Here is a 14350-nt window from a genome sequence, read left to right as displayed (position 1 = left end):
GGGACAAACCATTCAGGGCCTAGTGGTACCCTAGATGACAATCTATCCAAGGAGCAGAAGACACAAGTAGCGATTCATCTAGTGACTCTTCACTAGAGATTCGCCATAATAAAAAATTAGACAAGAAGAGTAATAGATATAAGAGGCGATGATATTGAGCAAATGTGCATGCTAGAATAAATGAAAAGAAATCTACCGTAGAATGGCTTAATTATATAGGGGCATGTGATGCTCATTGGAAGTTGGTAGATAACTGGGGTGAATACCTTCAAAGTGTTATGTGGTTTAGCCAACAACCCATTGACATTGCACAACTAGAGGCTACAGAGAAGCCAAAGTTGAGTTGCACCATAAGGAGACGACAAAATCAAGAGTTAGCTCAACAACAAAAGAAATTAGAAGTGAAATCACAGTCCACAGAACAACAGGACCCCATAGACTTACACCCTGCACCTGAACATTTCAAATCCTACACCATAGAGGAACATAAGGTTGTGTATACAAAGGCTCAAAGAAAACCTATCAATGGAAGCAATGGAGTTTATGACGATCCAGCGATAGTTAAGGAAATAGAGTTAGCAGACCCAAGAGAAGAGTCCAAACTTGTTTTCATTGCCCAAGATCTGACAGAGTCTGAGGAGTGTATACTTTAAGAACTTCTCAAGGAATTCAGGGATATGTTTTCTTGGACATATCATGATATTAAAGGTGTTCCACCTTCCAAGGTGCAACACACAATCCACATGAATAGCATGGCTAAACCAGTTCAGCAACGACCCTACCCAATGCATCCTAAATATGCAAAGATCATTCAAGAAGAGATTGAAAAGCTTGTGAAATGCGGATTCATATACCCTATTGAGCACTCAGAATGGGTTTCTCCAATAGTGATTGTGCCAAAAAAGAATGAGAAACTTAGAGTGTGCGTGGATCTCAAGAAGGGCAATGCCGCCACTAGGAGGGACCATTACCCCTTGCCATATTCAGAACATGTGCTTGAAAGAGTTGCAGGGAAGGAAGCTTATAGCTTTTTAGAGGGGTACTCTGACTACAATCAAATCACAAGTGCGCTAAAGGACCAACCTAAAACATCCTTTATAACCGAATTTGGATTGTTGGCATTTCGTGTTATGGCTTTTGGCTTAACCAATGCCCTTGCTACCTTTCAAAGAGTAATAAACATTGCTTTTAGAGAATATATGAGGGATTTTTGTGAAGCTTTCTTAGATGACCTTTGTGTTTATTACTCTTAAAAAAGAACATCTATCATGCTTACAAAAATTGTTTGAGAAGTGCAAATTGTATCGCATCTCCTTAAACCCTTTCAAATGCCAATTTTGGGTTAAACATGGAGTCATTTTAGGGCATGTAGTGTCCAAAAATGGGATTTCCACATATGAGAGAAAAAGTAAAGCCATTGTTGAATTGCCACCACCTACAAACTATAAAGGAGTTCAAAGGTTCATGGGCCATGTTGGTTATTACCGGCGGTTTATTTTAAACTTTGCCGAGATAGCTCATCCATTGTACAAACTTCTTATTGAGTTTCACTAGACCGCGGAGTGTGACCATGCTTATGAGTCATTCAAAAAGGCCTTGACTAGTGCTTCTATTCTACGAGTGTTCGATTGGAATGTAATTTTCCATGTGCATATTGATGCATCAACCTTTGCTATTGGGTGTGTTCTAGCTCAACCAGGAGAACATAAACTGGACTACCCCGTTAGCTTTGCAAGTCGTCAATTGAATGATGCTGAGAGAAACTACACCATTACAGAGCGAGAAGGTTTAGCTATGATTTATGCAGTAAAGAAATTCTGCTACTACCTTCTTGCCAAAAAGTTTGTTTTCTATGTGGATAATCAAGCCTTGTTGTATCTAGTAAATAAACCTTGTTCCACGGGAAGAATTACAAGATGGTTGTTAATTCTCCTTGAGTTTGATTTTACCATTGTGGTGAGACCTGGTTAAAAACATGTCATGGCGGATCATTTGTCTCGGATACCCAATGGTGAAGCCGCTATTGGAGTCAATGATGAATTGCTTGATACTTCTCTATTCCTAGTCAAGACCATACCTGAATGGAGTGAGAAGATTGTGAACTTTTTAGTTTACGGTTTTCCACCCAAAGAGCTTCGTAAGGACATAGCTTGAAAACTGTTAAAAGAGTGTGAACCTTATTCTCTCATCGCAGGAACTCTCTACAGGCTAGGGAAGGATGATATGCTTAGATGTTGTGCCCGTGAGGATGAGTATTTATACATACTGCAAGAAGCCCACATGGTATAGCCAGAGGACATTTCTCATGGGAACTAACAGCTAGAAAGGTGTTACAATTATGCTATTGGTGGCCTACCTTATTCAAGGATGCATCACTTTTTGCAAAAGAATGTGATGAATGCCAATGTTACAGGATCACACAACGAAAGGATAAGATACCCTTACATCCTATTAAAGTGACTCAACCATTTGAAAAATGGGTTTAGACTTTGTAGGCCCAATTAGTCCAGCAGTTCATAGCACTCAATCTCGATATATTATCGTTGCCACTGACTATGTAACAAAGTGATCGGAAGCTAGGACGACACGTGAGGCTGATGCAAGGTCAAATGCCAAGTTTCTCTTTGAGAACATTATTACAAGATTTGATCGTCCCTTTGAGATTGTGAGTGACAATGGTACTCATTTTATAAAAGGAGTGATGAAAGAACTCCTGATAGCTACCCATAAGTCCACGCCTTATTATCCACAAGCAAATGGCCAAGCTGAGAGTACCAACAAAACTCTCATCTCCATTTTGACAAAGAGTTGAGGCTCATCATATAGATTGGGATTTAAAGCTTACATCAGCTCTATGGGCTTATCGTACTTCTTACAAAGTGGCTATTAATTGTACACCATTCAAAATGGTATATGGCCAAGAAGCAGTTATGCCATGGGGGTTTATAATTCTTAGTCTGCGTGTAGCTTCAGAAGAAGGTTGGGATGGTAACCCTTTAGTTGAGCGCGTATACATCCTTGAGAGATTAGATGAAGAAAGACAATTGGCTGTGCAAAATGCACTTGTGGAGAAAGATAGGAGGAAGAAATGCTTTGACCGTCATCTAAAGAACAAAGATATCAATGTTGGTGATAAAGTCCTTATGTATGCAGTGCGTAAAAAAAAAGAAAAAGTTCAAATATGCAAGAAAACGACCGTATAGAGTATGTGAAATCACCCCACAAGGAACCGTTCATATGGAGACTCTTGATGGAGTTGAAACCATCGGATTTCTCAATGGTAGCAAATTTAAAGATATTATGATCCTTTAAGCCAAGAGGAGCTACGTGCCATCCATTAAAAAAAAGCAGCCAAGGCACAAACAGAATTGAAGAAGATACAAGCTCAAGCTGAGGCTAAAGAGCGACAACAACGCATAAGATGCAAACAAGAGGCCAACCTTGGAGTTACACATGCATTCCACGTTGAAACAGAGGATGATTGGTTGGACTCTGACACACCTCTACGATACCCTATTGAGCTAAATAGCACCTTTGGAAAAGTGCGATATAACACCTTGTTAGACACGGGTGCTAAGTATAATCTGCTATCATATGGGGTGTGGTATCAATTAGAGGGAAGACAACTCTATCTAAGAGTTTTATCCAAGTCAAGGGTGTCAACAAGAAAAAAACTACAGTTTTTGGAATCTGGCACACTTCTGTCAGTTATGACAATGGGGTTGTGACTCAAGACTTTTTGGTCATGCCTGTTGGAACTATGGAGGGTAATATAAACTTAGGACGCAAGTGGATGATAGCCACCAAATGCACTATTGATTGGGGGACTAGGGGTGTCACAACGCAGAAACCAACTCTTAGCCCTGTCACTCAAGCCATAGTCCCTGAAATATTGCCTCTTAAGGAAATAAAACCCAAAACGTTGCATGTCCAAGAGGTTGAACCATATGTCCCCCTAGCCTAACTCTCTAGAGCTTCAACTACTGTAGTTGAAATAAAGCTTGAGACACACAAGACCCATCTTAATATAGCAAAGAAAACATACAAGTGGGTCTCTAAAGCTTTCTTAGCGACCATAGCTAGTGCTAAAAGACGGGAGCTTGGTAAGAGACGTCCCACTCGCCCCAAGAAATGTAAAGAAACGTTGCGTTGGATTCTCTAAAAAAACTATCGGAAGCTCAAGGCTACTATGAAGAAAATGATCAAATCTGGGTGCCAAAACATAAATTGTGCTCTTAGTTGTCACTTGGCCCATGTGAGCCCAATCCTGTAGCTCCAAAACGAATTGAAGATCGTGAAAAGGAAAAAATCACGGAATGTTACACATCCACTCCAGAGCTAGCTTGGGTACCGAAGAAAGAACGATTTGTTCCACCTAGCTCAGGAACATGGAAGTCAAATGAAGCTTCTTACTCTTCATGTAGTTCCAATACGGAAATAGAAGCTTTGATATAACCTCCACCTACCATTGTACATATTCATACAAACAAGGAAGAATTTGCACCTCCTATTGTAAGTTCACCACCTACAACAACGTTGCAAATAAAATCATGGGAGAGTACCTTACCACCCTTGCAACTAGATGAAATGCTTAGGACAATCGAAAACTATTGGTCAAAGTCTTCACCCATAACAACTTGGAACAATTGGTTTCAAAAGGTGACAACATTATTCACGAAAAGGTATGATCTACCCAAGGAAGGGCGGAGTGTTTGCTGACATCCATCATTCACTTGCTTCCCTCTCAACCTTTCTCCTTGACCTCTCAATCTCCCAATCTTAGGAAATGTATATATAAAGCCTTATACTCACAAAAAACAAAACTGATCAAGTAAGTAAAAGAGCAAGAGCCACCAGACAAGAATTTGGAAACCTACAAGCTCTAGTACATGACCCAAAATCATAAAAACACATTATGTAGAAGGACACGTGCGACCTTTTGACACGACTCTTATAATATTTGCACTCTAACCATCATCTATCTGTGTGTACAAATATGGCTAGTACGCTAGAGTCATCCAATCCTGCCTTGGGTGAGTGGTTCCCTCTTTACTTTTCACAAGTGTTTCACATGGTCTTTCTGGTGCTTGCCTATGATGAATGGAATTTGGTAGGTATGCTAGCATGTGAGAGGAATTTCGAAGAGTTAGAATGGCTGATACGTCTCTTGACCACGACTGATCCATACTTAGTAGAGAGTGTCTTTCCCATTGCACAAGCCTACCCTTTTGACCAAGATGACTATAGATGTCTAGTGACCTTCTTAGTAAACATTGGTGCATCTAATGATGAAGACGATTTACATGATTACACGGATGGCACATATGATCTCACAGATGATGACTTTGTTTTTCTCCATGACGAGGATAGGGGTTTAGCCTTAAGGCTCCCCCCTAATCTCTACAATATCCTATTCCCTTGACTCTCTAGGGGGAGTGCAAATAATTAGGTTAGGGTTCCTTATGTTGTTTAATTGTGTTCAATAATGGTTGGTACCTCTTTCCACTGATGTGCCTTTTAGAGGTATTCTTTGTGTTTCCTAGCATGTACAGGAACGTGTTGCTGTTGTTAGGATTTGAACCTTCATGGAATCTTTCTCTCGTTCACTCTTCAAATCAAGCGCGATCATCAACAGAAAGAGGTGTTTCTTATCCATTAGCATTGCCCCTTATCTTTTTTGCATCCATGTTTGTCTGCTTTAATTGTGATTGGTAGCATAATATTCAGGGCATTTGTTTAGTATCAAACATTAAATTCAATGTAATTTTTTGTCATAATCACTTTTCTAGGTTTAAAAATCAAGCAGTCCAACTAAGCTAGTTTGATCAAGCTAGGCGGTAAAGATCTTCTCTTGATACCATGGGGAATGCCTTCTTAATAATCAATGGTTACTTTAAGTTCTTAATCCGATTTAGCCAGCATTGTGTGCAATGTACTAAGGCTTTCTAGTGGGCTTAGTCCCTATTGACCTTTAGCTTAAGTATTATAAAGGGAGTTTACGAGTGTGATGAGCCTGAGGAGGGTAACAGTGTTATATGACTTCCCAAAGCTACAAAATTAAAATGCTGAAAATGAACAAACAAAAAAATCAAAGTGCCTCAATGTAAAATCCTAAGCGGGAAGAAAAATCTTAGATTGATTTGGTACTTCACTGACATGTATCGCCTATGGTACTAGAGCCGTAGAGGTTCCCAGTGTGGGTGCTTTTCCCTAAAAAGCAAAAACCCAAGGCATACAAAATAAGCACACATATCAAAATTGAATCAATGTGAAAAGACTTTGGGGGGTCAAAGAAAAGGAAATAAGTCAGGCGATGATTTCATGAGAAATTCCTTTTATCGTAGCTTAACTACAAGGTCTTCTAGGTATAGCCTCTAGTCATCCCTCATACATGAAATACTTGGCTCTCACGATTAAACAAGTTAATTGGCCAGAGAAAATTGAGAAGCTTTTCCATGGTATTAATAATTGATCTTTAGTGCCTTTGATCGTTAAATTAGCGACCCCAGACTTGTTTAGTTTTTGAACTTTACAACTGTTTATGCGTTTGATTATATTGCAATTTAATGTTTATTGCTGACAAATTGTTTAATATCATGTTACCAATCAATTTCTCTGTCTACAACTGCATATGCTTTTTAATTGTAAAGGAATGGAATTACTGTGTCAATTTTGTTTGGTTTTGCAGTGATTGAAGAAGGCTAAGGACAATCATCTCAAATGCTCTTCCACTTCGACTCAATAGCTTCTGAGGACGGAATCTACATCAGGAAGGGGGGCATGTTAACCACCGGCGTCCACCTCTAGTAGTCATGGGTTGGGCTTGTCGATCCAATAGGAAAAGGGTAAGAGTGATTGCCGATGAGAGGCGCACTCTAACTGGAATATTCAAGGGTTAGTTGGCTAAGCATGGGCACCCAAGTGTGAATGGGCGAGCTCATATAAAAGTCACATAAACCTAAAAATCACTCATTCTCTCATTTGTGTAATTGAAGAGTGCTCTTGCTCCATCTCCATCTTCTTCTTCATCTCCTTGTGTGTGTGTATGCATGAGAGAGAGAGAGAGTGTGTGTGTGTGTGTGTGTGATCGAGCATTGCGACGGCACGGCGGCGATGAGGCGGTTGAGCCCGGCACAATGGTAGCTCCCTCTTCTTCGCAGCGAGGAATCCTCCATGAAGGCGAGCGTAGGACGGTGAGTGACACTTCCTTGCTCTCTTGAAGTTGCTAGAGTAGTCTGGTTGTGTGCTTGCAGCCATTTGTGGCTCGCACATAGTGTACAGAAAGTCCCTTGCTTTGACACATACGACAGACGCGACAATTATTCCCACCGAGAAAATAGATTCCTGTCCCACTTACCCTCTTGCAATTAACAAGTCCAACCTTTCGTGCACAACTTAAGGACCTCTCTTCTTAAACAAGAAAAGTGAAACCAATAGCTCTGATACCAATGTAACGGAATTGGACTTGTAACATGGAAAGTAGCGGAATTGAAATAACTATAGTGATCATTTTTAAGAGAATTCTTCAAGAGCATAAAGAGAAGACTTGATGATAGATAGCAACATATTCATTATACCTAATTAGATTGGCATGAACAATACTTTGCAAGAGAGAGAATTAGAGAAGTTGACAACAATTGAGGACCGGATTTACTTGGAGCCGGTCCCCCCTCCAAAAGGATTTTGTATTATAGATTCTCCTATAATGAGAGACCTGGTACAATACAAGCTTTGTGTTCCTTAAGATCTAATCGATGCAATGAAGATGGAAAGCTTCATGCATCAAAATTATGCCCTTAATCAACTTAATGAAAGCATTAACTTGTCCCCGGCCTCAGTCCAAGACCTCAAACACCTTCAAAGGTAGAGAGAGCTAGCAGGGAATGTGGGTAGCGAAGAGAAAGAAGAAGTAACATACAAGAAAGAAGTACCTTCCTCACCATATTACTCTTGTAGCTTAGCTTAGCATAGTAACATGGATGGTAGAGAAGATGAGCATGCCATTAAAGCTTGGCTCTTGGTTGATTTGCATCCCATAGCCGAGAGTTGTTGGTGTAGGCTCTCAACTTCTCAAGCTTGGAGAAGGAAATGGAATTCTTTGCTTCACACCATCAAAGTGTGTGTGTATGTGTGTGAGAATGAGACTAAGGATGTCCAAATCAGCCTCTCTCTCTCTCTCTCTCTCTCTCTCTCTCTCTCTCTCTCTCTCTCTCTCTCTCTCTCTCTTTTGTATTATTTAATTATATAATTTGGACAAGTGTCCTCTTTTCCCTCTTTGAGAGAAAGAGATTAATTATTTATTTAAATGTATTTAAATTATCATTGGAACCCTTTAAAGCCTATCCAATAGGATTCAAGCACATCATGAGGGCAAAATGGGAAGGATGTTGACATGTGTCTTTTATGCTTCTTAAGAGATCATGCTTGAATTGAACACTCCAAGCACCTTAGTCATTTAAGCATGACAATATTTTATGCCTCTGAGAGATCATTTTTGAATTGAACACTTTAAGCACCTTAGTCATTTAAGCATGAAAAGCAGCTCAAGCTTAGGCAAGGTTCCCACAAACACCTTAAGCACCTTAGTCAGCAAGCACGAAAAGCACCCCAAGCTTGGGTAGGGTTCCCACCTCAAGGTCAGCCCTAGCTTGCTTAAGGTCCTAGGTCTAAAGACTTTCAACACTAACCTTTGGAGGTCTTTAATGAAGCTAACCATAAGGTCTTCTAAGCTCCATTATATGCACATGTCTATATTCTACCTCTTGTTCCCATTCATCTCCCCCATATTAAATGATCATTTCAATATGAGAAAGTCTTTTTGGAATAGGGAGATATTGAATTTTACGACATTACCTCTCTCTTGAAACCATAGTCGTCCTCGACTATGAGGTAGAAGAGATAAATTTTTCTTCATTAGTCTACGTTTCTTAGCCGGTAGAGGATCCCATTTTACCTATGACATCATTCCAAAATGGATGACTAGTCTATTTGGTGCTTGGGAGACTTAGTTGCCGCACGCATGTCTGCTCTTTAGTCCATATCATACTCCCAAAGTAGAGTGACAAATTATTCTTGGTGTTTGAGTGATGTCGCATCACAAACATGATTCTAAGCATGCATACTATTTAAATTTGAGCACAAAAGAGGATTAGTCTTATAAGACAAAACCATTGTTCATTTAGAAAGCATTTATATTTGCTTACTCTAGTGTGGCATTGTAAGTATTGACAAGGTTCATACTATCCTTAAGCTGTATTCCTTGCATCCATCTAGCATCTTCAAAAGGATAGTTTTTAAATTTAATAAGATACCATCGGATAATATTACCATGTCTTAGTACATTGTCTTCGTGTCAAAGAATCGATTCAGGCTGCAACACCTCTTCTTGATCTTCGATCTCTTGCATGTGATCAAGTATTGGTTCTTTTGGTGGCTTGCCTTTGTAAGGCTTGGGTAGGCTCACATGAAAAGCATTGTAAATGAGCCAATGGTTGTGCAACTTGAGTTGATGGACCATCTTGTTGATTGTTTTTAAGATTTGAAAAGGACCATAGTATCTTTTTGCTAACTTAGTATAATACTTTTGGTGGCCGTAGGATTTTTGCCCATAGTTTGGCTCAATTGAGCCTTGGGAAACTTGAGTAGGACCCAATCATTTTCCTTGAAGGCTATGGCCCTTCTATGCTTGTCAACAATAGCCTTTTGCCTTTGTTGGGAGATGGATATAGCCTCCTTAATCTTTTGAAAATATTCTTGTAGGTCTCGGCTATACTCATGAGCGCAAAGATCTTCCCATGTACCTTAAGTAGCAAGGGACCTTTAGGCCTTCCCTCAATGATTTCAAAAGGAGCCTTCCGTGTAGTGGTATGGACAGTGTTATTGTACGCATACTCTACAAGAGGTAAGTACTTCTCCCATTGGGCACATTGATCTACTTCTGTAACATAAGTCTTAAGTAGATCAAGAATCGTAAGGTTGGCTATTTCACTTTGGCCATCTGTTTGTGGGTGATAGGCCGAAGAGAAATTTAGCCATGTACCTAGATTCTCAAAGAGACCCTTCCAAAAACCACTGGTCATTCGAGGATCTCTATCGGACACTATTGATGTAATTTTAGGATATGAAGAGGGTTGCCATTTGGTGTGCCTTGATAGTCTTTTTGATAGGTATGAAATGTGCTTATTTGCTAAACCTGTCAACTATTGTCCATATTCCTGTATTCCCATGGATAGACTTGGGCAATCCAAAGATAAATCCATGGATATGCTCTCCCATGGCAAATTAGGAATTGGCAATGGCTGGAGTAATCCAGGTTGCTTTCCCCTAGCATACTTGGTCTTTTAGCATACCACACATTTTGAAACATACTCATATGTCCACTTTCATGGTAGGCCAATAGAAATACGTCTCTACTCCTCGAAGGGTAGGTTGAATCGCTCTATGCCCCTCATAGGGAGCATCATGGGACTCGTACTTTACTTTCTCGCGAAGAGAGTGAGTAACACATAGCCGATTGCCATGGAGAAGATAACCATCCTACAAAGTGAATGGTTCTTCTTTCTTTCCTAAGGCAAGGGCTGAAATTACATCTTTAAAATTGAGGTCAGTAGCACTCATCTATCATGGAAGATAGATCATTGTGAGTTGCTATGGACACTGCATTGGCCCTTGGTCATTGTGATAGTGTATCAGCTACTTGATTGTGCTTGCCAGCAATGTGAGAAATATGAAAATTGAATTGCAAAAGAAAATTTTCCCACCTCATTTGTTTGTCGGAGATCTTGGTTTGTGTCATGAAGTACTTAAGACTTTGGTGATCTGTTTGTACGATGAATGGAGTCCCCAAAAGGTAGTGCTTTCATGTATCAAGGGCATGTAGGTCAGCTAGTAGCTCTTTTTTGTAGATTTGCAAGAACGCTCATCGGAATCGAGTCTCGACTTTCATATGCTATGGCATGCCCTTCTTGAAGCAAGACTGCTCCAAGGCAATCTCCACAAGCATCATATTGGACCTCAAATGGTTTTGAGAGGTCCGGAATTGTAAGCACAGGTTGAGAGGTAAGCTTTTCTTTAAGCTTATCAAAATCATTTGCTCCTTGGTAGACCATACGTACTTAAGATTCTTCTTTGTCAAGTTATGTATTGGTCCCGCTATTTGGGAGAACTTAGCTATGAAGCGTCTACAGTATGCACACATACAAATAAAGCTTCATAGCTCATGTAGATTCCTAGGGTTAGGCCATTTGTTTATTACCTCTAACTTTGTTGTATCCATAGGGATACCATCTTGAGAGATAATGTGACCTAAATATTCAATCTCTTGAAGGAAATTTTCACTCTTCTTTGGATTAATGAAAAGTTTATTCTCTCTCAAAGCTTGAAAATCTACCTGGAGCTGTTGCTTATGCTCCTCAATGGATTTGGAGTAGATGATGATATCATCAAAGAACACTCCAGTGAACATACGATAGGGTCGAAAGATTTTTTTTCATCAGGCGGTTGAACGTGGCTGGAGCATTTGTCAAGCCAAAAGGCATGACAAGATATTCATAAAGACCAAACATTGTGCAAAACGCGGTCTTTATGATATCTTCATTACTATGCTTATTTGATGATAGCCACTTTTAAGGTCAATCCAACTGAAGTAGGTCGAGCCTTGATAGTGATATGGTTTAGTGCTCGATAGTCCACATACATGCGATATGTGCCATCTTTCTTTTGCACTAGAAGTACTGATGAACAAAAGGGAGAGGAACTAGGACTCACCGTCCCTTTATCTACCAGTTCATGCACTTACCTCATAATCTCCTCTTGTTGAGCTTGAGAAACTCTAAAAGGAGGCTTATTAGGCAGTGAGCTCCCAGGTAGAAGCTCTATGTTTTTGTCATCATCCCCTCGTTTTGGAAGTAGCTCTCCAGGGATGTCTTCAATAAAAACATCTTGGAATCCATTTAAGAAATTACACAACTCTAATTCCTCTTGATTTCCATCATCTTTGCCTAAAACCTTAGGGTCATTAGTGGATTCTTTGACAAAAATCATGTACGTAAAAACCAAGCTTTTTATTGACTTATCAAAATCAGGTGAATTTACAAGTGGTATAGTACGATCAGACTCATTAGCATCTATATAGATGCTCTTTTCCTTGTAGGTGAAGTAGATTCTCCTTTCAAGGAACTTTATGTTGGCAGCCATGCGGTTGAACCATGGTACCCCTAGGATAGCATCCTCATGTTGGAGAGGGGAGATGAAGAAATCTTCTTTTTCGACATAGCTTTGGACTTGAAGCCTTAACTTCCCAATTAAGGGCATGACAGAGGCTTGTTGTCCCTTAAAAGCTCCATCAGTAGTCATCGTATCTCCCATCTCGAAAGCCTATATGCCCAGCTTAGTGTCTAACTCCTTTGATATAAAGTTGTGAGTAGAGCCAGGGTCAAAAAGAATAAGGGCATCATGCTCCCTCACCTTTCTCCAAGCATAGGAAAGAAATGAGCCTTTGCAATGAGTATCCTCTTTTGGAGCTTCAACCATGAAAGCTCTAGGAGTGTCATTGTGTACATTTCTTTTGGGGCAAGAACGATAACCATATCTTTGCTCCTCACACTTAAAGCATTTATGGTCTTTACGAAAGGCCTCTAATTATTTGGGAGAGAGCTTATTTTTACCTTTGTAAGATCCTTTCTCCTTGGCCTTGTTGTTGTTGGTGTTGGTGTTGCCTTGGGAAGAGTTTTGAGCATTGCTCTTCCCTTTAGCTTCATTTTTATCCTTGTTCTCCATGGGCTTGAAATTTATTCATGCCCCTTGTTAGAAATTGATCCTTGAAGCAAACATAGTGTGGTGGATGACTTTGGTGATAGTGCTAGGCCGTTGTGAGTTGACATACTCGGTCATTTCTTTAGGTGATCCCGCACAAAGTCGTTGCTTTTGTTCGACGAAGTCTATCCTTTGAAAGACTGTAGCTTCAAACTTCACCATTCGGTGAGCACTTTGTTCTTGGCATCGCTTGCAAGGAATTGCTTCATTATGGAAACTCTTAGAGTTTTCCATGTTCTTGGGGCTTCGCCATTCCCCACAAAGACTAGCCCACCATTGACGGGCAAACTTTTGCAAGTGCATAGCTACATGGCATAGCTTGGAGGACTCTATGAAGCCCTTGTCTCCAAAGGTTGCATCGAGCTGTTGGATGAAGGCCAAAACTTAGCATGTAGCACCAAGGGTGCCATCATAGGTGAGAAAAGAGATGCTCTTTCCTCTCTCTCCTTGAACTTTTTTAGATTGTAAGACCTTTCCCAAGCAGCATGGGACTTGTGATGTCCTCTCCTCCCCATTTTTCCTTAGGAGAATAGTCGTTGCTTTCATCGGGAGAGGAGGAAGATGATGAAGATGGAGAAGAGGGTGAACTAGCTACATGGCGTAGCTTGGAGGACTCTGTGAAGCCCTCGTCTCAAAAGGCTGCATCGAGCTATTGGATGAAGGCCAAAACTTTGCCTGTAGCACCAAGGGTGCCATCATAGGTGAGAAAAGAGATGCTCTTTCCTCTCTCCTTGAACTTTTTTAGATTGTAAGACCTTTTCCAAGCAGCATGGGACTTGAGATGTCCTCTCCTCTTTGTATTCTTTAGGAGAATAGCCGTTGCTTTCATCAGGAGAGGAGGAAGATGATGAAGATGGAGAAGAGAGTGAACTCTTTCTCGTCTTTTTCTTCCTTTGGTTTCTCCCTTCCTTGTCAGAATGACAAGGAGAAGGAGTATGCGGCGATAGTTTCCTCTTAGAAGGAGTTGGTAATCGTTGAGACCGCCGTCTTCGTGGAGCCGCATCCTCCGAATCACTTCTTTCTCTTTCAGTGGTTTCCTCTTCTTCTTCCCGCATTGAAGAGAGTCTTCTTTTGGAAGCCTCATTAAGAGGCTTCCTAAGCTCTCTCTCGGTCTTGGGGAGTTTGAAGGAGGCCATAGCTAGGAAGTTGTTGGGTAACTTTGGCTTGTAGGACAGGGTTGCCCATAGCTTGTTGCAGCCTAGTGACAAGGTAGTTCACAAGCATGGGGGCATTTTTAGTAGCACCTTCATGTGCAAAATCAAAGTTATCAACATTCATTCTACTCTCTTTATTATTGTCAACCATGCTAATTAAACTTATGCAAGTAGTACTTTGTGCTTTGGTACCCTCAAACCCGTAGTTGCTACCCTTCTCGACTCTTGAAAATCGGCTCTCAATAAACCACACTCATGGTTTAGAGATTGTTGATTGCAAAGAGTAGTGGAGAGGGTCTAACAGTGCCCGATGTATTATGGTTCTTGCTGAGTTTGCTATTAGCTCAATAATGGTTAAGCCAAAGGCAAGTCTCAAAAGACTC

Source organism: Adiantum capillus-veneris, chromosome 10 (genome assembly GCF_014529385.1).
Source record: "Adiantum capillus-veneris isolate H3 chromosome 10, ASM1452938v2, whole genome shotgun sequence".
Lineage (NCBI taxonomy): Eukaryota > Viridiplantae > Streptophyta > Polypodiopsida > Polypodiales > Pteridaceae > Adiantum > Adiantum capillus-veneris.
Note: the sequence above shows the minus strand (reverse complement) of the source record.